Genomic DNA, 27,618 nt, shown 5'->3' with positions numbered 1-27,618 from the left:
TTCAACTGGGAGGGCTTGTATTCACCCAGCAAGTATCTCTATTTCCCCAGAAACATGATATTAAATTCCATCGAAAACAAACAAACAAACAAACAAAAACAAAGCAAACAAAAAACTAACAAAGCACACGATAAGTTGAAAGAAGGGGACCCTGAAAGAAAGGAAAAAATATTATATCTTTCCAATGGTACTTTTTCCATGCTTTTTGAGTGTTCACTAGCTTCTGCAAATTCCACAGCGAGGCTTGTGTTGAATTAGACAAAGTATCCAGGGTAGAAGTGCTGAGACCCTTAGCAAGTGTGGTATGAAGTTAGGCCCAGATGGTGGTGCCTTGGACCAAGGGGGAAGCAGCACAGTTTTGTTTCTGATATCGATCTATCTGTCTGCTTCTAAAAACATACATATACATGTACATATACGTGTGTCTATATATATTGTGTTTGTGTGTATGTTGTATTTGCAGGATTTTCTTGCTGCCTCACTTTTAGCCATATGGCAATTCAGATAATTCTTAACCCAAAGAAAGATGATAAAGCAGTTCCTGTTGTGGCTCAGCAGTAATGAACCTACTAGCATCCATGAGGAAGCAGGTTTGATCCTTGGCCCTGCTCAATGGGTTAAAGATCTGGCATTGCTATGAACTGTGGTGTAGGTTGTAGACATGGCTTTGGTCTGGCGTTGTGTGGCTGTGGTGTAGGCTGGCAGCTGCAGCTCCGATTTGACCCTTAGCCTGGGAACTTCCATATGCTGCAGGTGTGGCCCAAAAAAGGGGGAAAAAAAAAGATTAAAAAAAAACAAACTCTGGATAAATTAGATAGAATAAGCATTGGCAATGTTTGTTTTAGTTTTCATTTATGTTTAAGTTGAAGTATAGTTGTGGAGTTCCTGTCATGGCACAGTGGAAATGAATCTGACTAGGAACCATGCGGTTGCGGGTTTGATCCCTGGCCTTGCTCAGTCGGTTAAGGATCCGGTATTGCCCTGAACTGTGGTGTAGGTCGCAGACATGGCTTGGATCTGGCGGTGCTGTGACTGTGGCGTAGGTTGGCGGCTGCAGCTCCGATTCAACCCATAGCCTGGGAACCTCCATATGCCATGGGTGCAGCCCTAAGAAAAAAGAAAAAGACAAAAGGACCAAAAAAAAAAAAAAAAAAAAAATTCAAGTATAATTGATTTACAAAGTTTCAGATATACAGAAGAGTGATTCAGTTATACATATACATGTTATGCTTTTTAGATTCTTTTCCATTGTAGATTATTATAAGATATAGTTCCCTGTGCTATACGGTAGGTCCTTGTTGCGTATTTATTTTATATATAGTAGTTTATGTCTGTTAAACCCAAATTCCTAATTTGTCCCCCCCCTTTTACCCTTGTGGTAACTGTAATTTTCTTTTCTGTGTTTGTGAGTCTATTTCTGTTTCGTAAATAAATTCATCGGTGTCATTTTTGAGATTCCATATATAACTGATATCATATGATATTTGTCTTTCTGATATTTTTCTTCAGGCATTGCCAATTTAAATGTAAAAATATTCCTTAAACAACTTTTTTTTGCTAAATCACAGTAGAAATTACACTTAGTGGGTTTTTCTTATTCAGCAAAGCATCATTAACATCAGGCTTTGTTATGGTCGATAGGGGCATTTCCTGGTAATGGATGGTAAATTCATATACAATATGTAAATAGATTGAATACATGTGTGAATAACTCTGCTAAGTGCAATACAAACTCTTCTCAACCAAATGTTATGTGTCCATTGAAAAAAATTAGCTCTATCATCAAGAAGCCCTAAAACATTTATGGATTTGAGAAAAGCTCATTATTTGGCTGAAAAGGAACCAAATTTCTGTCATCTTACGTTCACTGCTGTCCTTTTAAATATCATTAAGCCTTTTACAAAGCTGGAAAGAGATTCATTGCGAGACTTCTTTTTCTTATTCCTGAGAAGTCACGATGCATCTCAGACTGGTTTGGGGCATGGGCTCAGGCCTCCCTACCTGAAGGCTTCCCATGTGATTCTTTTTCTTGGGCAGCAAGTCAGTTATTACCATCAGGAGATAACTGCTGTTGAAGGAGCAGGTACGTGCTGAAGAGGTAGTGAGATGGAGCAGGGGTTAAGCAGAGCCTGCCCCCAAGTAAAGTAATTGTGTACTTGTGTTTTGGCTGGATCCAGAATTACAGCCGTGGCAATTAGCAGTGCATTTTTGTATTTTTGACAGGCCAGTCCCGTGACTGCATTGCTCCTTCTTTCTTTTTCCTTCTCTTCTTCCTTTTCTTCCCTGAGACCTGTCCTAAGGAGAAAGCCAGGGGGTGGGGGGCGGTGGGGGTGGGAATGAAGTGAGAATTAGATTAAAGCTTCCTTGCACTGCCGAATGCTGAGCCTACATGAGCTGCTGGATCAAGGGCCAGCCCTGGAAAAGCTTTACGACAGTTGCTAAAAGTAAGCACAGCATCAGAATTTTGTCTTTCTCCAGTGCTGTCTGCTTTTTGTAAGGGTCACTGGTGGTGGTGGTGCCTCGTTGAAAAATCAAGGATAAAGAATAAATAACTGTAAGCCTCAGGGGCTCAAACAAATTATTTTCCGGTTGGCAGACAGAGTGCTAAGTGAGAGGCAGTGAGCTTGAACCTGAGAGTCTTGATTGGTGATCAGTGCCTGCCCTTCTCTGTGTCTGAAAAGCTTCCAACTAAAAACACATTATCAAGTTTGAGTAATACCTCTTGAGAACCCAGAAAGGCACATAGAAAAGACACGAAAACACTATGGGAAAAAAGAACCAGGTAGTTGTCCAATTTTGTGTGTGTTCTTGCTGTGGGATTTCAAAGATGGATTTTGGACGACTTCATTACTTTATATACAGAAGAAATATTTTATCCAACTCAGTTATTAAATCATAAGTTTCTCCTCATTAGTGGCATAGAATTCGATACATCTTTTGTTCACCACACATTTTTAAAAGTTGGAAAATTCTAGACAGTCAACCTCAGAAAAGCTTTTTTCCTTCTTTACTGGAATTTCTTTTACGACACTTGTCATACAAAGGTTTGAACTATTTTACTGAAATGCTACATGTTCTATTGGTGGCTTCGTGTATTCAAAGCAACTGCTATTCTTAAATGTCTGAAATTCAAGAACGGAAAGGAACAGCCCTCCAGCTGAATTTCCATTTGCTGGATGGCAACTCATATAAACAGAATGTCTTTTCCTTGGGCTGCTGGCAGCCCCGGCCAACCTGTCAAGAAAGTACTTATGACTATTTCTCGTTTTCTAGTGCGAGTGCTGAAAACTCACAACCTCTTTGGGAATTTCACTTTTCTTCTTGAAGCTGTAAGGGAAGCCATTTTATGTACTTTTAATTATAAAGCTATTTTGAATGTTGAAAGTTCTTTCCAAGTATATAAAATTAGAGGAGACTTTGAAAAGTATCTCCAGTCACTTTAAACAATGGCAAGCAATTTTACTGAAAAATTTTTTTAGCTCAAAAAGGAGCATAAAACTGAGTTACTTACAACAGAATAATAACGACATCAATAATGCAGACAATAATTATCACTTACTTATTGAGTGTTTACTATGTGCTGAGCACTATTCTATGTGCCTTCCATGTGCTAAAGTTATATTTAACTTTCTCTCCCAAGTCCTCTGAGGTAACTCATACTATCATCCTCAGTCTGAAGCACAGAACGCTTAAGACATGTGTCCGAGGTCACATTTCAGTGTCTTAGTCTGTGTGGGCTGCTATAACAAAATATTACAAATAGGTAGCTTATAAATATAGGAAATTTATTTTTCACAGTACCAGAGGCCAGGAAGTCCAAGATCAAGGTACTGACAGATTTCATGTCTGAAGGGAGTGGGCTTCTTGGTTCTTAGATGGACATCTTCTTGCTGTAGCCTCACCGATCTGAAGGGATGAGAGATCCCTCTGGGATCTCTTATGTAAGGGATTAATAAAGCACTTCCCAAAGGCCTCATCTCCTACTACTATCACACCGTGGATTAGGTTTCAATGTATGAATTTTGGTGGAACACATGTACTCAGTCTGTAGTGGCTAGTCTATGAGAGTAGCCCGTGCAGTCCAGATCCACATACATAGGCATTAGGTAATATGTGGTTATATATTTCATGCCAAGTGATTAATTTCCTTACTTCCTAAAGTTTAGAAAATCTGAAAAAATAGTAAAATGGTAAATGTTTGCAAAACATGAAGATTCTTTGAGTTCTCCTACACCTCTATAGCGAATATAATGTTATCAATATTAATTTGGATTCTGAGCCAATATCATCTTTAAAATATTAATGACTTGGAGTTCCTGTTGTGGCTCAGCATTGATGAACCCTACTAGTATCCATGAGGATGTGGGTTTGATCCCTGGTCTTGCTCAGTGGGTTGAATATCCAGCATTGCTGAGAGCTGTGGTGTGGGTTGCTTGGATCCCGCGTTGCTGTGGCTGTGGCGTAGGCTGGCAGCTGCAACTCTGATTCAGCCTCTGGCCTGGAAACTTCCATATGATGTGTGTGTGGCCCTAAAAAAAGATATATATATATATATATATATGAATATTAATAGCTCATAAATGGGGCATCACAGGTTCAAGTAATAAACTAAAAATTAAGGGAATGCCCACAGATAGAGGAATGGTTGAAAAATAGTGGCAGATCAATACTGTGAAATATTGTGAATTGATTTGGAGGAATGTCCAAAGTATATTAACTGTGAAAGCAACATTCACAGAAGTGTTTATAAGATGTTCTCGTGCTGTAAACCTAACAATGTCAAATTCTTCTGTATACCTATGGGTGTGTTTGGGTGGGTGAGTGGGTGCATGAACACATGCATCAGCATTTATACCAACATGGGAAAATGTGCAGAAAGATACCATTACAAAGGTTCCCTGGGGATAGTGAGTGGGATATGAGGTTGTGTAAAGGTATGTGGGGAGGTCAGATTGGGCAGAATGAGAAAGTTTGAGAAAAACAAAGGCAAAGGAAAAAGGGAAAGAATATGTATACACAGATGGTTGCATAAATAGTCATGGCAATGATAATAGTAATAGCAGGATCACAGGCCTAGCTGTCAAGACCCATCAGTCCTGATGCCAGTTTTGACAGTGACTCACTGTGGCACCATAAATAAGTTGTTCTTTCAATGGATCAGCTTTCTCATCTAGAAAAGGGAAATAGTTATGGCACTTTGACCTGTTTTGCAGAGTTATTATGATAAGTGATACGTATCTGAGTGTTTTGAAAAACCTAAAGGACTATAATTGCATAATTATAGCACCAAGTACAATATATCCAGTTTTGATATTGACTGTAGGTACTACAAAGACAAAGATAGATCTTTCAATTATATATCCTGGCCACCAATTTTTTTGCCTATTTTTTTTTTTTCCTTATGTTGGTTTGTGTTAAAGCTAGTATAGATTTTACTTCTGGGAACACAATACCACCTTGAGCAGGGCTTGTGTTTCCCACTGAATAAGAAGCTATACAAAGTTTTAAACATTCACATATACCCAGAAGAAAAAATGAGTTCCTTTGATTATTATCACTCTATTTTATTTAATATTGTAATTAGAATTTCAAGATAATTATAATAAAATCCATTTTCCCAAATTAAAAAAAGTATCTTCTTATGCAACAAAGAAATATGTCTCTTCTATGAACACTTTAAAAATGTTCAGAAGTGAACATTTACCCACTGAATATCAAAGTGATGGACCATTTTACAGATAAACTCATTTTTGTCATTATTGTCATCTCTATCCACAGAAGATATGCTATGGCATCTGTATATCTGCATCTATATCTATGTCTTTTCATTTTCATTTAGTGTATTTAGTTTGTGAAACAGGGGGTGCAATTCAAGAGAGAAACAAAGGGTCACAGCTGTGTGGAGAAGATCTGGTCCAGATTGGATAAGGTCAGAAAGGTTCAAGGAGAGATTGCTTTAAGAAGATGAAGATGAAGGCTCCTGAGCACCATGACAGTTGACAGAAGTACAGAAAAAGAACTGAAAAACTAGGCAAATTAAAAATAAGACAATCATGGAGTTCCCACTATGGTGCAGTGGGATAAGGATCTGGTGTTGCTGTAGCTGTGGCATAGGCCTCAGCTGAGGCTTGGATTCGATCCCTGGTCTGGGAAATTCCATATGCTGTGGGTGTGGCTGAAAAAAAAAATGATCATCCTGAACTCCAAGGAAGATAGAATATTACGCAGAAAATTGAAAGAAATCCTGTCATACAAATGCTTTAGCTGCAGATAGAGTTTTACAGTCACAGTGTAAACCCAGTACAGTTGTCCATCCACAATTGTAGTGTAAAATTTTGAAATGACAGAGCCTTAGGGAGTATGGATCTGTGGCCTGTGAGGTGGGGAAGAGTTACTATTAGTAAAAAAGAAGAGCTAAATCATAAGCTCCCAACTGGAAAACCAATAGATGATGCCTATAGTTGAAAACTAGAGTAAGAAGAGAATATCATTTAGAGATAGGAGGGCATTTGAAAAAAGAATCAACTAAAAGAGTTGAGAGAAGTTCCCTCCAGGATGCAGACATTGAAAAAGGAAAGCAAGATTGCTGTTTCTGTCTTGTTTTTTTAATGCTATCTGACACTTTAAGCATGTGTAAAACTTTGTTAAAAATAAAAATTAAATAATATTAAGTTAAATGGTTTTGCAATCGGCATGATATAGCAAAGATTTTGCGTTGACTTCCCATGCTCTCTTCCTGATTCACTGATGTCTAAAAATGATCTATGTCAGTCTTCAGAGATATTTATACAAGACAGCAAGCATTTGGGAAGATACACTTATACACGTAATTATATTTGGGATATAGGCAAGTTGGAATTCTTTGGACTTGGTCTTATTTCTTCATAATATGGAATTTTATAGCAGAAAGGGACCTAAAAGATCAGCTCACCTAATTCCTTCTCTTAACAGATAAAGAACATAAAGCTGGGCTGAAGCAATGTGGCCAGTTGAAGCCGGTTCTTTATCTTCAATTGTGTAAGAACAAATATATTTTGTTGACAAATAGATATTTAAATAACAATAGTTTTGAGGCCAAATATACCTTACAATATAGATACAATATAGATTGAAGTCTGTGTTTATGGTATCAAAATAGACAAAATATATTTTCATTGCCTAATATTTACAAGTGCTGCCTTTTTAAAAATTGAATTTGAATTCAATTTTTAAACATTGAATTATTTAAAAAAATGAATTTTTAAAAATAATTTCTTATGCTTGAATCCAAATGATGACATGATGGAGAGACTTACAGTTTATGTCCGGTACAATTTGAGAAAACCTGTGGGGTCGAGTAGTCTTAATTCCCCCTCAAACAAAAGTCAATTTGATGTAATCATCACAATATTTTTTTCTGTTTTGGAAACACCATCTTGATCAGATGAATTTAACATATGGATTTGGTGGAAACCATCTTGATGCAAATTTGAAATATTACCTCTTTCTCTCTTGCCGTCTCTTTGATCTGTTTGTTTCTCACTAACTTACATTTCAACATCACTGTGTCTTGTGTTGCCTGTGTTTAACTGATGGGCCATTGTAGATATACATAAAGATACATATGACAAAGAATAAGCATAATTTAAAACTACATAGTGTTCAAAATCAGCACAGTGGCTGGTGGGCTTCGACGGAGTGATAAACTGAGGGACTAAATCATAAACATACAAATCTGGTCTCCCAGTGTCTGCACATGTTCAGTCTCTCAATACTTTCCATTTTGAAGGCATAAAATATTTAAAGTATTGCTTTGTTTTTAGTTTAAAAATAGAAACAAAATCGATGTCATCACTGCCAGGAATGGTGCAAACCCTGTGGAAACACACCTGTTAACTGCTGTGGCTTGTGAAATCACCATTCCTGCATTGTGCTCTAGGTCTCTAAGTGTGTGCGTACGTGTTTTAAACACCGCTGAAATCATACACGGCTTTTTCTCAATTGGATCATAAGCGTTTTCCAATCATAAATATTCTTTGATAGTATGATATTTTTCCTATAAAACATTTCAGTGAATGAAAGCTTCTGGTTTGCGTCCTCCTTAGAAAATATTTGTTTACAAGGAGCAGAAACAGACTCAAGATAGGCGGAGACAGGATGATTTGGGGTAGAAATACAGGGTAATTTCATGGAGCACTATTCAGAACGTACAGCTGAGTGGAAAGCTGCCTCCAATCCTTTTGCTTCCACACCCTCTCTTTCCTGTTGTAGACTCTGCTTTCAGATTCTGATTGAACATCTCTCTCCTGCTTCCTCCGTGTGCAGACCAAGACACTCTGGAAGGCCCTCGATAGCATTCACCTTCCCTAGAGTCTTGCCTTTCATGTGATTTGCACTGGTGGGGATACAATTCTGGTCTTTGCTCTGCGCTAACTTTATTGCTACTGACCTTCCTAGTTAGATTCCATTGTGTGTGTGTGTGTGTGTGTGTGTGTTCATATTCTGTAGAAGGAGTCTTCTTGGAGGTTGGGAGCCATAAACTGACATGTTTTATAATCTCTCTGGGTTGAATTTGCTGTGGAGGTGAGTGGGCTCGTGGGTCTAGAACATGCAGCCCACTTTCCCGTGCGCTTGATCTCTTAGAAATAGATTCTCTGAGAATGGGTCACAGCAAGGCAGGCAAAAATGATTGACTTAACTGCCCCATAGCCCCAGACTACCACCCCCTTCTAGAATCTTAATATTTGAGCGGCATCCATCACATTGTATTTATCTGCTCATCTTTGTTTAAGTAGCTTCCCCTTTTCTCCCCATCCAGCTACTTTGTTTTCCAGGGTAAGGCAATATTTATCCACTGTAAAAGGAAAGGAATTTTGCATTTTTTCATATCATCATTTTAGTGAATTTAGGTAAAATGGGATATTCTAATTTCAGAGGTCTTTTTTATATATTCTTTAATGTGCCTGAGAAAAATCTGAAGGAATTCTCCTCCCTAGTCCTGCGACTTATCCATCCATTAAGATCACAGTAACTGTACCTTTTCTTATGTTTAGCATCTCTAGTTTCACTTCTAGCTACAATTCAACTCTAATTAATTTTAAATTTATTTAAAAAATTTTAAGCTGTCCCTGGAAGCACTTATTGCAAACAAATAACAACAAAGCAAAACCATTTTTGCAGACTTCCCAAGGTCCACTTCAGTAATAAAGATTTGAGACCAAAAGTGCAGATGCAATTAGGAGAAGGGACTCTGTGGGGAGAAGGGTGGGAATAGATATAAGGCTGGAGAGAAGAGAGGATGTCGGTAGTGGAAGCTTGGAAAGAACCTTGGTGATGGTGAGAAGTGAGGAGGGGCTTTCAAAGTGGGAAGACAAAAGGAATCAATAGATAGATCAAGTGGAGTTAGGATTGAGGAAAGCTCACTGGCAAAATATGATGAAGTTAGTCTGTTCATATTTTAATGGTTTGCAATGAAAATTGACAGCGTCTTTCATACGGCAATCTGATAGTACATTTCAAGAACAATAAATGTAGTCATATCCTTTGACCTGATATTCTTGCTCTTAGAAATTTAAAGATAGACTCTTAAAAAGGGAAATAATGAAGACATTCTCCCCAAACTTTTTTAAAAATGAGAACTGATACATGTCAAATTTAGATGAATCAACATCAACAATCAGAAAATGGTTATCTTTGTATATAAAATTATAGTGATATGTGGTAACCTGTGATACTAGAGCATAAAAGCTACCATTTTTTATAACTATAAGCATGTGTAAGAACTGAAAGTAAATATAAAAAAAGGAAATGGTTGATTCCTAGTATGGATTCTGAGTGATTTCCATTACGGAAAATGCTATTTGATTTGGCAACTGCAGGAAATTGTTAAAATTTGAAATTGCAAATTTTATACATTATGGGACAGAAAGCAAAACCTAAAGGAGCAAGTTGTGAATGGATGGGGAAAAAATACAAACTTTGGGAAATTGCCATTTTGTTGTAGAAACATGGCTATGAAAACAAAGAAGGGGCATCCTAACATGAGGTAGGTTGTAGCAAAGACAGAAGGTGTGTTATAGTAAACGGCCAATCAGATAGAGGAAACTTCATACTTGAAAGCTGAGGGGAAAATCCAGTGCAGACAGAAAGACTGAGAATGCCAGAGGGAGCAAAGGTGATAGTTACTCTAGGGAAACAAGATGCAGTCAAGACCAGGAGTTCATTTATTCAATATATATTTATTCAATACACCTTTATTGAGTTGCTAAGTGCTGAAAATCAAGTGGTTAACAAAGGAGATATAAAATATATATATTTCCTACTTTCATTGAGCATATAGTATAGTGGGGGAGTCAGGTTATACCAATGAACATAAAATCACCAACTGGACTAAGGGAATCATAAGAAATGTACAGGGTGTTGAAAGAGAATAGAAAAGTGGTGGTCAAGGAAGACCTCTCTATGGCAGGATGTGTAAGCTGAAACATAAGGGATAAGTAGAAACCAACTAAACCAACAGATGAGAAAGGGGGTAAAGAGTGTCCTAGGAAGAAGAGGAGCAGGTGTAAAAGCCCTGCAGAAGGAAAGAATTTGACGTCTCATGGAACTGAGCCTCAGTTTCCTTCCTTCTAAAATGAGTATATTGTCACGAATCCTGTATGTCATACTTGGACAGAATGGCTATGCATCAAGGGAGAGAGGGGCATCATATAAGGACACGCTCTGAGACAAACCCAGGCCATCCTGGGATTGATAGGTCATAGTAAAGATTGGATTTTTATTCTAATATTAATGATAAGACATTAATGAGTTTCAAGCAGGGTATGGTATGATAAGGTTTGTGATTTGAACCTCTTACTCTGACAGATACCAATGTTGAGTATGGAATGGATGGGATAAGAGCAGAAAACAAGACATGGATTTTCAGATTATTGAAATGGTCCAGTTGAGAACTGTTTATGGTTGGAGCTAGGATGGTATCACTGGAGGCGATGTTTAAAATGGTGTTGCTTTTCATTCATCAGATTTTGAAGCTGGAGTTTCTAGCTCCCGGAGGTCTGTTGCTATGTTATCATAAAGGCTTTTTTGTTCCCCTAAGGAATTTTGTTTTATGAAAACTGTGCCATCATGGCCGCTTTTAATTTGTTGGTTTAATTGCTATTGACAGGATACAGGATACTAATCTATAGCAAATTCATCATAATGTGCAAATGCTCCTTTAGGTTATTCTTCAGAATAACAATCACCTACACATTCCATTACTTAGATTTTGTCCTCCTCAAATTTTATTATTTAATGGAAAGAAGATTCTATTGCCTTAATGTGAATATTAGAGTAATTTGTTGCTCTCAAGATTTCCAATATGTAGTCTAGGGTTGAGCTCTCCAATATGGCAGCTACTAGCTACATGTGATTAAACACAGTTAAAATTGAATACAAATTAAAAATCAATCACTCTGTTTCACCAGCCACATTTCAAGTATTTAATGGGCACATGTATCTAATGACTATGGGGTGGATAGAACATTTCTAATATCTAGAAAGTTTTATTAGAAGATAATGATCTGGAGATTCTTGACCATGTCTTTGCATATATAAGCTTCCTGTCATCTGATTAACTATAGTGATTGGTCTAGATTCTTTTTTTTTTTTTTTTTTTTTTTTTTGTCTTTTTGTCTTTTCTAGGGCTCCGCTGAGGTTCCCAGGCCAGGGATCTAAACAGAGCTGTAGGCACCAGCCCACACCACAGCCACAGCAAAGCGGGATCTGAGCCAAATCTTTGACCCACACCACAACTCACAGCAACGCTGGATCCTTAACCCACTGAGCGAGTCCAGGGATCGAACCCTCAACCTCATGGTTCCATAGTCAGATTTGTTAACCACTGAGCCATGATGGGAACTCCTGGTCTAAGTTCTTGAAGAATATTTTTTTGCAAGTTTTTGGTATTTTCTTACGAGTAGTTGTATATTTTTCATGACAATAATTGTCTTTTTTTTAAAAAAAAGTTTATATAAGTCACCAGAATAGTTTACTAAAACAATAACCCTTTGAAAGCAAAGAAAGCCCTAGAACTAACAATAATAATGAAAACAATGATTAATATTTATTGCTAGGCACTGTTCTGAGTATTTTACATGTATTAACTTATTCGATTCCCAAAACAAATCTACATATAGCTCTAAGAGGTAAGATTTCCTTATTCCTTTTTTTTTTCCCAGATGTGGAAACCAATGCACAGATATTTTTTCTCTCAAAGGAATTTTTACTTGCAACCTCTGAACCTCAATTTCTGGGGGAAAATTATTTAACCTTCCAGAGCCTCAGTTTCCTTCTCTATAAAATGAGTATAATATCAGTAACCATAAACCACATACATATCAATCAACTTTTCTTTTTGTCTTTTTAGGGGTGCACTTGCAGCATATGGAAGTTCCCAGGCTAGGAGTTGAATCTGAGCTGTAGCCTCTGGCTTACACCACAGCCACATCAACACCAGATCCAAGCTGCGTCTGCAACCTACACAATTGCTCACGGCAGTGCCAGATCCTTTAACCTACTGAGGGAAGCCAGGGATTGAACTTGTGTCCTCATGGATACCAGTCAGGTTCATTACTGCTGAGCCACTGATGAGAACTCCATCCATCAGCTTTTCTTAGGTTCTGTTATAGTAAGAAAGAATCTTCAAATTTGAATGACCTGCTATAGAGGTTTCTTGTAGTTCTCTCTACGTGTTGACTTTTGTATTTTCTCATTCTGGAGTCTAGGCTAAAGGAACTGCTCCTGTGTGGAACAGGTTTTCATGGCAGTGAGAGAACTGGCAGAAACATACAATGCTGAGCAAAGCTTCTGCTTAGAACGAGCAGCCTACCCCACTGTTCATGTTACTGGCCACAGAAAGTCACATGGCCAATTCTGATGTGAGTGGGACAGGGAAGTTTATTTACTCCTCTTGCAAGAGGACACTTTAAGTTACCTGGCAGAAGACCGGAGTGTATCATCTTCTTATGGGGAAGAGGGGCGCTATGCTTGGGACCAGCATTACAATTTACCACAATGTGGACTAAATATAATACTACAGTAAGACTTATCTCAGTGCTTGGCGTCTAGTTCACCACAGTTACACTTTTGACTTCTTTCTTTTCTTTAATGCCTTCAGGTAAATTTTAGAGCTTTGGGATAAACCGCTGGTTAAAAAACAGACACTAATGAAGTTCCCATCGTGGCACAGTGGTTAACGAATCCGACTAGGAACCATGAGGTTGCGGGTTCGATCCCTGGCCTCGCTCAGTGGGTTAAGGATCCGGCGTTGCCATGAGCTGTGATGTAGGTTGCAGACCAGCTTGGATCTGGCATTGCTGTGGCTCTGGCGTAGGCCAGTGGCTACAGCTCCGATTAGACAAAAAAAAGACACGAGGCCAGGCTTCTTCTATTAAAACAAACAAACAAACAAACCCAGACCACTAATAATTACCTTGTGATTTTGTCTCAGAGGAAGTTTAGTCATCACTTTGCATTATTAAACATATATTTAAAAATGTTTGGACTTATATAAGGAAGACTTAGAAAAAAAATCTCAGACTTGCAATTGTTTTTGTAGTTATTCTCTCTAGAAAAGAAAGATACTATGTAGTTAAGAAGTTTATCTCATGAAAAGTTATACTCTAAATAGACAGTGACCAAGAGGAAAGTTGGCCAGATGTCCACACAAAGGAAGAAATTACCTAATTATTTAGAAGAACAATTAAAACTCTTTCTTTGAGAGAAAGAAAGGAAGGAAGGAAGAAGGAAGGAAGGAAAGAAAGAAGGAAAGGAAAGAAGGAAGTTAGGATTCGTTAGATGTAATTTCTAATAATATACCATTTATGTAATGGGTATGAAATTATGAAACAAATAATAAAACTAAATAGCAAGAAAACTATCTGGATGGGTTTCATGTCCTGTAAAAAGGTTTGTTTAAAAATATTCTCTATTGTGATTGCTTTAAATTAGTTTTGCTCTTGAGTTTTCAAAGGATGGTTTTATATACAGGGATTCTAGATTTTATTTTGCCTATGCCATAATAATGTGGTTTATATCAATATAAACATCATGTGGTCCTCAAGGTCAGTAGGTAATTTCTTTATAAGGATTTGTGATTTCAGAAAAAAACACATCAAAGTTAATGTATAAACAAGATTTTAGGCCTAAAACATACACATAGTGCTTAGTAGGAAAAGACTATTTTCCAACACTATTGGTAAGGAATTCAGTGGCGAAAATAAAAATGTTTGAAGATGAAGAAAAATATTTATTTACCATAAATGAAATAGGTTTCATTAGATAAATTCAATTATTTATGTTCTATAATTTTAACTAATTGAGTCTATAACAGATTATATGAAGACTGCCAAGGCAGTAATTTGCCGGCCTCTAGGGAATTACTTCTTTATATTTTAACATATCACTTGCTTATTTCAGGACCACTTTGTATTTCCAAAATTATTGGTAAGAATTTTTTTTACTATCATAAATGGACTGCAGATATTTCCTTGGTTAAAAAAATATAGTGATACGTTTTTGTAGTACAGCCAATTTTTCAAGGGATAAGGATATTTATCCGCCACTTTCTGCCAACGTAACCTCTCTATACTGACTTTGGTTGTATCCCAATACAGGGTCATTCAAAAGCAAGAAAAGCTCAACAAATCTATCTTTAAGAGTATCTATTGGCTTTAGAAATTTTTAGCACCAGAAAAACAGAAGCTTCCATTGTTTTCCTTTGGTGAAGACTGTTTTGATGGCAAGAAATATCTGCAGTCCAGAAGAGAATAAAGAAAATAAACATTTTTATGCAAGGAATTTATTTTCACTGAAAAAAAATTGTAGTAATTATGAAGACTGTATGTTGCCAGCGAGAAGAAAATGGTCATAAGCAGACAACAAGGACATTCTTGAAGCTTGGTAATCCTCCGTTTAGAGCTACTTGAGGGTTACTGCCTCCTCAATTTCTTTAGTTTTAAAGTTAGTAGGAGACACTTGCATTACTCTAAATTTCATGATTATTGTTTAAAGAAACATTCGTTTTTGCAATGAAATGGAAAATTATAATTTAAAAAATGAATTTTTTTTCAAGTTTTATTGAAGTCTAGTTTATTTACAATGTTGTGATGATTTCTGCTGTACAGCAAAGTGATTCAGTTATACATACACACTCATTTTAAGGTTAAACATTTATGAAGATATACATTCCCTTGGGATGTCTTTGCAATAGCGAACATTCTAGACTTCAGTTAACGCCTTGGATAGAAACTGAGGCAAAATAATATATATAGAAAGTAAAAAAAATGGCTACATGTTTTCTTTTTATTAGATTATTATTTGTGTTGAGGAAAATTTCAGTATTTTAGTTTTTATCCTTATACTTTAGTGATTCGCCATTTTAAAATAATAGGGAATAGTAACTAGGATAATTTTATTACCATAAGGTATTTGGAGGGTGATACATGATGATCCAGGTAAAGTTGTGGGTATAATGCCTGGCACGTTCTTAGATATCAATAATTATTAGCATTAGTTTCTTATTAGTAAAACAGTTTTGCTTTGTTACCAATTCATTGTGTTGTCTTAGTTCAGTCATTTATCTTTTAGGCCCCCATTTTCTTCATCTGGAATATATAAAGGTTTGGGATAGATGACTTCTAAGTTTCTTTAAGCTGTAATAATTGAATACTTCTATTTACAGTGTACAAAGGTGAATGGCTTCCAGGGTCTTAGGGCTCAGTTTAAATGGTATAGCACTTGTCATGTGAATATACTGACTATTCTTCATATAGATACCATTTAAGCACATATTTTTCTGCCCTAGAAATGTAATTGGCTGCCACTAATTAATCTTTATAAGGAGCTTTGGAGATGAAAAGTGGTGTTTAAGTGGTGAGTCATCAAACATGAGGAGTACAAGTTCAACACCCCTGTAATATACGGTTCGACTCTGAAGATAAGATTTAATTAAAATGATTTTTAGTGACACTGAAGAAAGACATGAATCCCTTTTCTAAGGAAAATATTGCATCAAATTATACATGTATGATAAATGCTTGAACATTTTATTAACAACTGTTACAGTGACAAAATGCTATTTTTCAAATAAAAAATTTCTGAAATGGATATTCAGCATAGAAATATAAGGGACATTGCTTTTAAACATTGTTAAATGAATTGTTTGCTATTTATGATGTGCATATGGATAATTACGACTAAAACCTTTTGGCTAACCAAAGGCATCAAGGTCTTCACACAGTTCAAATTACCAAGAGATCATCTGATTCGCAGTATCTCTAAATATACGGAATGATGAGCCATGCACACAAACAGTGCTATCATGCTATACAACATAAAAGGGTTAAAATATATAAGCACATACCTAAATTTTGACTCTACAATTAATTATATAAGCATATATTTAAAATATGCTTATGCTTTAGCATTTTATTGATCTGTATATGATCTATTTGTAGAAGCTTATTGCTAAAACAAGATAAAGTGTGTACTACGAAACACTTTATGTAATTTGTAAGTTCTAGGATGCTTCCTTGGGAGGACAGAAAAGCAAGGGAAAAGAATACCTATCAGCCCAAGCTATTATATAATATAATCTCATATATAGAGAGGAATAGATAATATAAATATTCTGTATATGTTCATTGATTTGTGTCACTGAATGCCTGATATTCATTTTAGTGTGCCCTGTTATTTTAAATGTGTATATAGAATATATAGTCAAGAACAAGTTTTAATTAAAATTATTATATCTAAATTAGATTATGTATTCACTTTTTCAAAATCAACAGATGTTTGATGGCAGGTTCATGTCTATAATCTTCCATTTTGGTACACAAAGGAAGAGTGATTTAGTTTCACATTATAGGGCATATAAATCTCCTGGTATATATTTTGTACTAATTCTAATCATTTTTCACAGCACTATGTAGAAAGATAGTTATCAACTAATCCAAGTGTTTCTTAATCTTAAATGTTTAGGAAAAAGTATTAGCAAAAGAATTATCATCTCACACTAAAAACACACACAAAATGAGGATATGATTTGTGTAAATATTTTACCATTTTGTATGGCCAACCTTAATTTCTTGTAGCACATATTTTTCCTTCCCAGTAATCCAGTGTTTGTGTATTTAACCAAGTAAAGCTGAGAGATTTTGAGTTTCATAAACTTCCTAGCAGAATCTTTTGGCATCATAATTTGCCTGTTGACTTTTAGTCCTAATTGGTCCATTTATTTCAAGATGAAAGAGCAAAAATGTTATAATTTGCTGATTGATATTTTACCTTCCATATTATTGCTCTTTATTAAACATTGGAATATAGTGTTCAAGAAGTTTGTTGTGAGCATGACTCTGAAGATATTTTCCCAAGGCAATATTCAGTTTCAAATTATGGTGATGATTTTGATTAAAAAAATTGATACTATAAGAATTTTTATAGGTCAATGAGCCATTCTATGACGATAGTATTTGTTTTCCCAAAGCCTTAGCAAGTCTATGAGAAAAGTCAATGGAAAAAAGGGTAGGTAAACTAGATGCAAAGTTTTTCAAGTTTTTCCCCCGTATTTGACAGATGGGATTTTTTTTTTTAAAGAATGGTTTCTGAAAATTTTAATTTTCTGAATATTTTGAAAATATTTATTTCCATAAAACATTTATATTCTACATGCAGTAATACCATTCTTTAGAGTTGTGATGCATGAAAGAACAAATGAGTTTATGGGAGGGTTCTATAATAATATTTTTAAAGGTGAAAGTTCTGTTAGCCAACAATTCACGATAGGTGTAGCCAGAGGCATGGGTCAAATCTCTCTTCCGAAAAAGCATGTCTCTTCCTTTGGTTTCAAGACAGTTGTTTCATTAGACAGTTGCATGGTTTCAGACACCTATCTCTAGGCTTGGCCCAGTTTCTTTTCTTCCCTTTATCACTAAAACTCTTGGGAAGAGGGCGTGATGGAGAAGATGATGGCTCCATGTGAAGAGAAAGAAAACAAAGGCAATTAAAAAAAGAACAAATGTTTTGACATGTTAGAGTACCCTAAACATATTTTCATATCTATCCACCTATGTATCTAATCAATCCATCAGTCAATCACACTTCAAAAATCTCATATTTTAATTTTGCTTCAGTTGGAATGATCCACTTGATAGATAATATTGCAGGGCTTGTTGTAGTTACCAGTTTCCACATCCCTTTACACAGAAAAAAAAAAAAATCCCATGATGAATTATAACCAAGATATATGTGGTTTCTTCTATTTGATCCTTTCTTGGCTCACCAATAACCTGGGCCTCATTTTCTGAAAAGATTTCCAAAATAAGATATTTTAGGTTTACACATGGTATTGTAGTAATTTTGAGGCACTTAAATTATCTAGAGTTTTCCATTTCAGCCATTATTTTAAATGTAAAATTATTTCACTGACATCTGTTTAAATATTGAACCACTTGACATCAGTGTGTTCTTAAATGTTTAGAAAGGACAAATCTTCTCAGATACTGAATAGTTATTTAAATTGCATTGCAGATATTTTCCTAAGAAGGATCCAAAGTTCAATATTCAAAATATCCATGAAGACCTTTTTATCAAAATATTAGAAATATTGGAATAAAAGCAGGTAATATTATTAGAAAAAAGTTAAATCATCATGATAAATAAATTCCTTAGTTTATCAAATATTTCTTTTACTTTTTTAAAGTAAGTATATTGGAGTTACCGTTGTAGCTCAGTGGTAAGGAACCCGACTAGTATCCATGAGGATGTGGGTTCGATCCCTGGCCTTGCTCAGTGGGTTAAGGATCCCTCATGGCTCTGAGCTACAGTGTAGGTGCCAATGTGGCTCAGATCTCATTTTGCTGTGACTGTGGCATAGGCTGGCAGCTACAGCTCTGTTTGGCTCCCTAGCCTGGCTTTCATATGCCGCACGTGAGGCCCTAAAAAACAAAAATAAATAAATAAATAAAGTTTTTACAAACTAAGTATATTACCAGCAGGTTTAAAAACTAGTGATTTATTAGCTAAACTTTAGAGATACTTATTGTCATCTTTCTAAGTATAATGGAATTTTTTTGTTAAATCAGGCATAGTATCCTCTGGAAAGTTTTCCTAAATCTAAATTTCTTAAGTTAATTGGAGTAATCATCTACATTTTTAAAGTTTCTTTCAAAATAAACATCAATATTCATCTAATTCTTGATATATTGATTAAAAGACAATGCCGCCATTAACTTTCTTATGTAAAATGTATTTCTTCTGTTTGCTTGCACTGAATAGACAAGAAAAACCGTATTTTAAAGAATGTAAATGTAAAGCATTCTTTAGAAAAACCTTTCATAATTTCTGATATTGTCTCTGAGTTGACACTCGAATTTCTCACTGCTTTTCTCAACAACTCAGAAGCACATAAATTTAACATAGCCTATATTTCTTTTAAAGAGTGGTTTAGAACCAAACTCAACGCTTCTGACGTCACAGAGACCAAGACTGATACCAAAATAACAAATACTCTCTCTGTTAATAAATGATATACTATCACTTTTTGAAGTTGATCTTCAGCTAGGAACATAGAAAGAAATACACTTGATAACAGGATTTGTTTTGTACAATCTAATGAGGAAGTTGGTTCAAACAAGCCTGTTTGAAATAAATTTTCAGGGAAATAAATATCCTTATTTTATATGTCATGCATATTTTAAAGAGTTTCATAATTTATTTGAAAATATTTTATATTATACCCCTCTTCAGTGAGTCCTAATTCAAACATATACATTGCAAAACAATTTGAAATGGCCTTGTTTTTGTAAATAATAAGTGCCTCTTTTCAAATTATCCATTTTAAATTCTCTTTAACAGGGTATTATGTATTTGAGATCAGTATTTTTTTTAATCATCAAATTAACAAGTTAAAGTTCTTTATATCATTAGAGCTGCTCTTTAACAACTTTTCCTTGCCAATATGTCCAAGAATAAATTGCTTCTTTACCAAATTATTATAGTGATCCTGAACTATCACTCAAAACACCTGACATTTGCAGGCTCTGGAAGGAGAGCAACAGATATGGGCTTGCAGGTCCTGGAAATTTTTTCCTTCCTAGAAGAGCATGTACCCACTTGAAGAAATTCAGAGCCTTCCCAGGAATAAAGTTCTCAGGAGAACCCAGTACCTTCAGTATTAATTGCGAGCATTCTAGAATGCTGTATTGTGTAAAGCCCAGTATTGCAAGTTTATAGGAAAACAAATAGCAACTCCAAAACGAACCCAAATAACCTGTGTCCCTTGATATGTTGCTAATTCTTTTAAATGAGTTTATTATTACCTCGCATGTAATCTAACCAGACTAGTTACCCATGTCTTGAAAAGTCAAATCCTTCTGTGGCCATCATTACATAAGTCAATTTTTTTTTAAAACTATATGTGTCATCGCAAATGTTTCCCAAATATTCAAGATATATTGGTTCTCTACATGTGTATGCCTGGGTATTAGGATAAGAAACAAATGTATTTAGATGCCATGCGCAGGTGATTTACGTGCCTAAAACACAAGTGATTTTTTTTTATTATTGTGAAATTACTGTCTAAAGTGAAATTTCATGCAAAAATCCAACTTTTAAATAGTTAAGTGGTTTATAGTATTTGTGATTTCTTAGTAGTGAAACATATAATGCTAATTTTGAATTCAGTGACATACTCTGTTACTTGTATGGAATGCTGGGATCGTGGTGAAATGCTGAGATAGAACGGTGTTGAAATAAAGGAAACTACTCCCAAAGAGTAGTAAGAAAGATTAAGAATGTTATGAATTGTTTTCTAGCTTTGAAGCGTGCCACCTTTAATGCATGTATTTGTCTTACACTGTCTTTCTCCGGTATTATACTTGACTGAGTGGTTAGTGCCAAATCCATCTCTCTCTCTCTCTTTTTTTTTTTTCTGCAATGATTTAGCTGTAATAAGAAACTTGTTTTTCTTTCCTCCCTTTTACACTTTTTCTACGCAACTTCGCTTTATTCTTGAACCCCTCCTTCCCAAATCCAAATGAAGTATCACGACTTAAGACTTCAAAGCAATTTTTTTAAAAGTCCAGTTACTCACTTGAAAGAAGGGATAACTCTCTTCTATGCTGCATATGATTTTTTTCTTCCAAATAAGACAGTTCAGCAATTTGAATTTATTTCTAGAATGTAAGTGGAAAATTGATTTAAAATACTTTAACGGTGCATTAAAAGTTTGCTTTTTTTCTAGTTTATCTACGCTGGTCTAAGTCCCCCTAAATACAACTTGGGTGCGAAGATCAAAGTTTGTTATAAAAATAAAGCCCTAAGAGTTTTTGGACTTATTTTGGAAAACGAGATTTCTAAGTTTGTTATCAGGATACAATTGAAAGGGTGAAAGATTATTGTATAGGGTAAAATATGAGCTAATATGAATAGAATCCTGGAAAGCAGTCTGTATATACATTTTATTGACTGACTGTCTGGTCCAGTATTAGGTAGACAGGAAGCCATCAATACATACTTCCCTGGAATTGGACTGAACTGGAGACTGGCAATAGCTGAGCAAGGTCTCATACACTGCAAAAAATTCCCCATGTTAAGGTGTGTCTTTCTTGGGGTAAACAAACCTAAGAAAACCTAAACTTGGAAACTTATTTGCCATTAATTTTTCAGTAGAATTTTTATTTTTATGCACTAATTCTCAAGAGTTTGATTGACATTAACTGCTAATGCATGAAAGATAATGTTTGCCTTGACAATAAACCAAGAGGATTTTTAGTACAGATTTGGATATTTTCATCTTTAGTCTTCTCTTCCAAATATATGCTTTTCTTGCAAAATTTAGAGAAGGAACTTAGATTGAAGACAAAGCTTTCTAAACATCTTTTTATTTTTTTTAATTTTTTATTATTATTTTTATTTTATTTTATTTTATTTTGTCTTTTTGCCATTTCTTGGGCCGCTCCCGCGGCATATGGAGGTTCCCAGGGTAGGGGTCTAATCAGAGCTGTAGCTGCCAGCCTATGCCAGAGCCACAGCAACGCAAAGATCCGAGCCGCGTCTGCAACCTACACCACAGCTCACGGCAACTCAGGATCGTTAACCCACTGATCAAGGCAGGGATGGAACCTGCAACCTCATGGGTCCTAGTCGGATCCGTTAACCACTGCACCACGACGGGAACTCCTACACGTCTTTTTACATTTACTACCTCAACTGATAAGGCCATCCCTTCACGGGTTTAGGACCTATTTATGATTTTAAACTCAAAACGAATGTATTACTTTTGTAAATAACCCTTTATAACTTAATATTTTCTAATGACAAATCTATAAATGTATTAATGACCACATTTAGAAAAAAACGCTAACATATTTTGTCTCTATAACGACTAATGGTTAGTTTTTTTCTTTAATGTTTAGCAAAATGTCCTGCACACAGGAAGGATTTAGTGTGTTGTGCTAAGAGGAATACAATTACTTCGGATAAGACCATTAGGTGTAACAACTAGGTGTGTGACAAGTTGTATTATAAAGCCTGAAAAGTAGAAATTTCATATATTCTATCACTGGAAGTACGTTAACAGTATATATTTAAAAGTCTGTGAATCATTTTTTAAAAAAAAAAATCTCTAAAATAAACTAAGGAAATCCAGCTGGTTTGTAGGTGATCTTACTCTATGTTAAAGTTGCCTCTTCAGGTATATATGTATGTGTGTGTGTGTGTGCACGCGCGCGCCTGTGCACGCGTGTGTATGCCTGGGTCTATGTATATGCACATTTAATATGTACACATAAGGATGCATGCTGTGTGTGTGTGTGTGTGTGTGTGTGTGTGTGTGTGTATGCATAGGAAATAAAGACATGCATGAAGTAAAAACATGCATGAAGTATATGTATATATGCATTTAGAGTAAATCATATTTTATGCTTTAGATGCTGGTTCCACGGGTGCTTTATTTTCCTCATCTTTGATTGATCTCCAATTGGCAGAGTCTCCAGCATTTAAGCTCTAATTTTTTTGCCCCCATAGCCTCTTTGTCAAGTAGTTAATGATCTGTAAACAAACACTTAAATAGGGAGCTCCCTATTTACAGGAAGCCATCTGTGAATTCTTTTGTGATGTGAATAATCACATCCTAATTTATCTGTTTTCCAAGTTATCTGGCTTTCTTAAGGAAAGGCTATCTGGAGGTATTATTTTAGAATATGAAAACAAAGAAAATTGTTCTCTCAGGTATTCCTGCTCTTTGAAAATCTTAAAGAAAATTCTACCAGGTTCTAGGAACACATTTGATGAGGTAAGAAACATAATTTATAACAAAATAGAATCCTCAGTTAGGACCAAACAGCTCAAGGCCAATGAGGAAATTCAAAACTAGGACAGCTTATTATGCAATAATGCATTCCTATAATGCATGATAATTTGTTGTGAAGATGTAGATAAATATTACTCTGTATTTCAGTATAAAATAAAACCAGTATTATTTGAGGAATTTATTGCTCCCCTCTCTCTTACGTCTCTTTGAGTTATATGAATATGCTTACTCTTTCAAAATATTGTGTCATTGAACCCTGAATATATACATATATATTCAGTGTAACTTATTTCATCAACAAATTTTAGGTAGTGGGGGGAATCATTAGTCTAGTGTACAAAAGCTTTTATAAAGACCAATGGTTAGAGTTACTGTGGCTTAGAAAAATCTGAATTAGTTTCTATGGAAACCATGAAAGTTAAGCAATGAAATAATTTTAGAAAGTATTTAATATTTGGATCTTCTTCCTCTATAACAAAAAATAGCAACCTAACCTTTTCAGGTAGTTTTAAATATTCCCCCCCAAATCCTTTGAATTATACAGCTGTAAGTATAAATTAAAATGACAAAGTACTGTATCTGTGAGGAAAAAGGAACATATTTTTTCGCATACATATAGATAATTTTATTCAGGGGCTGTATGAAACTGATACCTAAAGTACACTAGCTAAACACCGTAGTAAAATTTGGAGGAAAAATGTAGAATTTTATTAAAATACTGAGTTATTGATCATTGAAGGTAAATCTTACATAAACTCTATACAGTATCCAATTAAAATTAATAATTTTATTTATCTGTATTTAACTAAAGTTTTATATTTTGGTTGGGGGGGCTTGGTAGTAGAATGTAGTTCCTTGTTCTATGACAGTAAAATTAAGTCTTCTTCACTAATATCAATCTCTTATTTCAAGACAATAAAAAAACACCTATTTAGTTATACATTGATATGCAGTAGATGTTGCTTGAAGGACTTAGAAATTTTGTGCTGGACCTCCCATTAAAGGCTTGAATATATATTTTAAAATAAGATTATTTTTTATTTTCTAAGGATATATACATATGTACACATACACACATGGTTCTTGGAGCTTTCCTGGAAAAACTAAAAGATCTCCAGTTTATATTTTATAAAATCTTAGATATTTTAAAATGTGAAATTCATCAAACTGTGTTTAAACTGGCATCTCAGAATTTAGTTTATAATTGAAAACAAATACTTCTATGAAACATCCAACTGTCTTTCTTAATTGGCATAAAAATACTTTAAGTAGGGAATCTAAGATAGTAGTGCTTTTGCATTATTTCCATATGTGCTTTTTCCTGTCTTTTCTGTGCAATCATAAATTCTATAAGCAAGCATTTGCATTTCAGATATGGTCTCAGAAATTTGCTCTCCCATTTGTGTAATATCAAGGGTATCTACAAGGACCTGAAAAATAGAGTCTAGTTGGAGATAATCCCATATAATCCCAATATAGAAACCAAGGGAGAAAATGGTCACAGCAATAAATTATTCTTTTACTTATTCTTGTTACCTTGATTCCATCAATTTTCGTCAAATCCCCCTGATTAAGGTCACTGCCACCCACCTCATTCAAAAAAATGTCTTTTAACTAAAAATACAGGGAAATATCAAGTAAACAAATTAGGTCGACGATTTTATTTGGTTTTAGAATTTGGTAAAAGTCATTTAAAATATTCTTCTAGAATAAGATTATGAATAGGGCATGAACCAACCACTCTCAAATTCCTGCTGTAAACTGTATGAGGGCCAAAAGGTTTAGAATATGGCTCAAATATTCCCACTTTACAATTCTCAGCAATAAGTAGATAATGCATAGTAAGTTTAATGTTCTCAAAAGTGACTGTTTATTTAGGGACACAGTACAGACTGGACATTAGAGTCACATTTAGGATGCCCCTCGGTAAAGAATCTGTAATCTAGGATTAGCTACCAGGGCTAATTTTAATTCAAAAGCCGATCAAGTGAAGAACCAAACAAAAACAAAAACAATTGACACTATATTACACATGGCGAATGGTATTAAAAAGTCTTCCTTAATACTCACAAAGTTTCCGAAACCATGACAAGGACAGTATTGTGGGGGAACTCAGTGCCCCTTAGAAAGCAGTGGCTTTAATGATGATAAAATCAATCCACACATTTTAAGGATGAAAACGGAACCTGTTGTTTGTGTTCTGCATCTTGTAAGGTCCACAGCCGTCCCATTTTACAGCTGCCGCAGTCTAGATCAGTGAGTTAAAAGTTTCTTTCTGACCGTGCATATTCACCTGGTTTCTGAAATTTTCTGTAGCTTGTAGCGACGCTTTTCAGACCCTCCTTGTCTCCTGCCTTTGGTTTCTAGATAGTGGACAGGTATTCACAGCGCACTGCGCCAGCACAGGTCACTGAGTTGGAGACTCCCCCTGTAGTGTGTTTTTACTTTACAGAGTCTTCAGATGTTCTCACGTTTCTGGCTTCAATTAAATTTCATTTTTTTTTCACACCTACAGTACTTCTTTTGAGGCACAGGAATAAATATGTTTTCAAATGTTATGTAATTTTGCAAATTCAAAATGCCCAAGGAACACAATAATTTTATGAAAATGTATTATTTCTCGGCATCGCAGTTTCATAAATTATAGAATGCTTTGAGGGTTATGTTAACAATGCTTTGATTTGTCTCAAAAAGCAGCTGTTTAATGATTTTTTTTTTTTACTGCCAACAATAAAAATTGCCTGGGCCACCTGATAATATTTGTTTCTGACCCAATATACAAAACAAAAGCTTTGCTTATTTATTTGATTAAAATGTAAAAGTGCAAGTGCATTCGGGTTTGTGTTGTGTAGAATAGAACTTATTTTATCAGTCACTTTCATAACCTTTAAAGAGCCTTAAATAGTACATATGAAAAACACATTCATATCAGGTTCCCGTTGGGGATTTTTTCTTTGGTTTAGGAAAATTTTATTAAAAATCGGCATTGCAAATAACATTTTTCATAACTATATGTAGACCTGTTAAAATTTTTATTAAAACTGGAGTTCGGCCTGTTCTTTTTCATCATTCTATCAGATATTAAACTCCTGCAGCAGCTGTAGGAAATAGAGAAAGGGATTTTCAAAGGGATTTGAGTCTCCCTGTCTCTGTGCCTTTAGTGATCATATTATCATAACTATCACACATAACAAAGCTCTAAATCTGTAATTCAGATAAAGTAGTCCGGGACTCTGAAATACAAAAATCCAAACATATGCCGTAACATTTTTTTGCAATGCTGGCTCCTTTAACATGGATTTTGTAAACTTGGAGAGGCATTCAAGAGATTTTGTATACGAATACAAACTAAACAACATTGTTAGCAGTATGTTTGACAGAGATTTAATTAGAGGTACTTTCATACATCCAAGCAGTTCCATTAAGAGAGCCATGCCTGCATGTGTTAGCAAATTATGATCAAACCTCTAAAGGTTAATAAGAATGAAACCAGAAGGCTGTTTCCAAGCCAGGTCTGTATGAATCTAGTCTAGCTCTCCAGCAGGGTCTGAGTTCTTGCTCAAGAGAGCAGCATTTCTTAAAGGCAGTGTTAAAAATGGTAAGTGTGACCACATAATTCCTTTGCAAATTAAATTAGAAATGAGGGTAATAAAATTATGAATGGGATGAAATAGAAATGAAAATAATATAAAAAAATTATGAATTTTTTCCTCACCTTTATAGGACACATGTATAACTTAAGGTCTTCATGAAAAGAAGATTTGTGCTCTGAAAAGTTAGTAAAACTCTCATCAGAATTCCCAGCCAGTTTGCAAATGAGCAGCTATATGTATATATTTATTGTAACAGTGCCTTCTGCTGGTCACACCTTATTTATGATGTAAGAGAATATACTGAATAGTCATGAAAACTTCCTTTTATCCTAAATTATGCTTGGGTAGGCTTATTGCCTTGGTTAAAGTGTTTCTGTGAATTGCAACTTTCATGCATAAAAAAATACAGTGTGTTAGAGATTAACACGTTTTATTTCTGTTACACTCTAGTAGTGATTAGACCTTTTGAAAAATTACTCCTAGGGAGGAAAGGAGTCCCTAAATATTACAACTTGAAATATGGGATATCTTCACCTGTTCACTAGTACCATCTTTCTGATTTTAAAATTGATTTTGTACTTACTGGCATTTTTCTTTTCTGTTTTTCAGTCACATGGTGCCTAATTAAAATTTGTAGAATCCTTATATATTATCCGTATCTATAAAATTTTTGAATCATGACATTTATTTGTA

At 35.1% G+C, this 27,618-nt stretch overlaps 2 long non-coding RNA genes across 12 annotated transcripts in view; one reads left to right on the top strand and one right to left on the bottom strand.

Moving 5' to 3' along the window:
- The window catches only part of LOC110261984 (uncharacterized), a 229,611-nt gene that overhangs the window by 42,483 nt on the left and 159,510 nt on the right, over window positions 1-27,618 (top strand). The window contains exon 2 of one of the 5 annotated variants that reach the window (XR_014813183.1): window positions 23,251-23,314. The exons of 3 other annotated variants lie outside the window; for them this stretch is intronic. This is a non-coding gene — a long non-coding RNA (uncharacterized LOC110261984). Of the gene's footprint in view, window positions 1-6,951; window positions 7,018-23,250; window positions 23,315-27,618 lie in introns of all 5 variants that reach the window. One more of the 5 variants, XR_014813184.1, reaches the window with a different exon arrangement.
- Window positions 15,079-27,618, bottom strand: part of LOC102158976 (uncharacterized) — a 928,007-nt gene continuing 915,467 nt past the window's right edge. For 3 of the 7 annotated variants that reach the window (XR_014813165.1, XR_002346438.2, XR_014813175.1), the window contains 2 exons: window positions 21,113-21,194; window positions 15,079-18,322 (listed from right to left, as the gene is read on the bottom strand). This is a non-coding gene — a long non-coding RNA (uncharacterized LOC102158976). Of the gene's footprint in view, window positions 18,323-21,112; window positions 21,195-25,625; window positions 25,853-27,618 lie in introns of those variants that run through there. The other 4 variants (XR_014813169.1, XR_014813166.1, XR_014813167.1 and 1 more) reach the window with 4 other exon arrangements.

The sequence above is a fragment of the Sus scrofa genome, chromosome 8, assembly GCF_054392235.1.
Source record: "Sus scrofa isolate SSC_HxYL_T2T_F1_AM1 chromosome 8, Sscrofa_HxYL_maternal_Yorkshire_Landrace_v2.0, whole genome shotgun sequence".
NCBI classification, from domain to species: domain Eukaryota; kingdom Metazoa; phylum Chordata; class Mammalia; order Artiodactyla; family Suidae; genus Sus; species Sus scrofa.
Note: the sequence above shows the minus strand (reverse complement) of the source record. Positions and strands in the feature narration are given on the sequence as shown.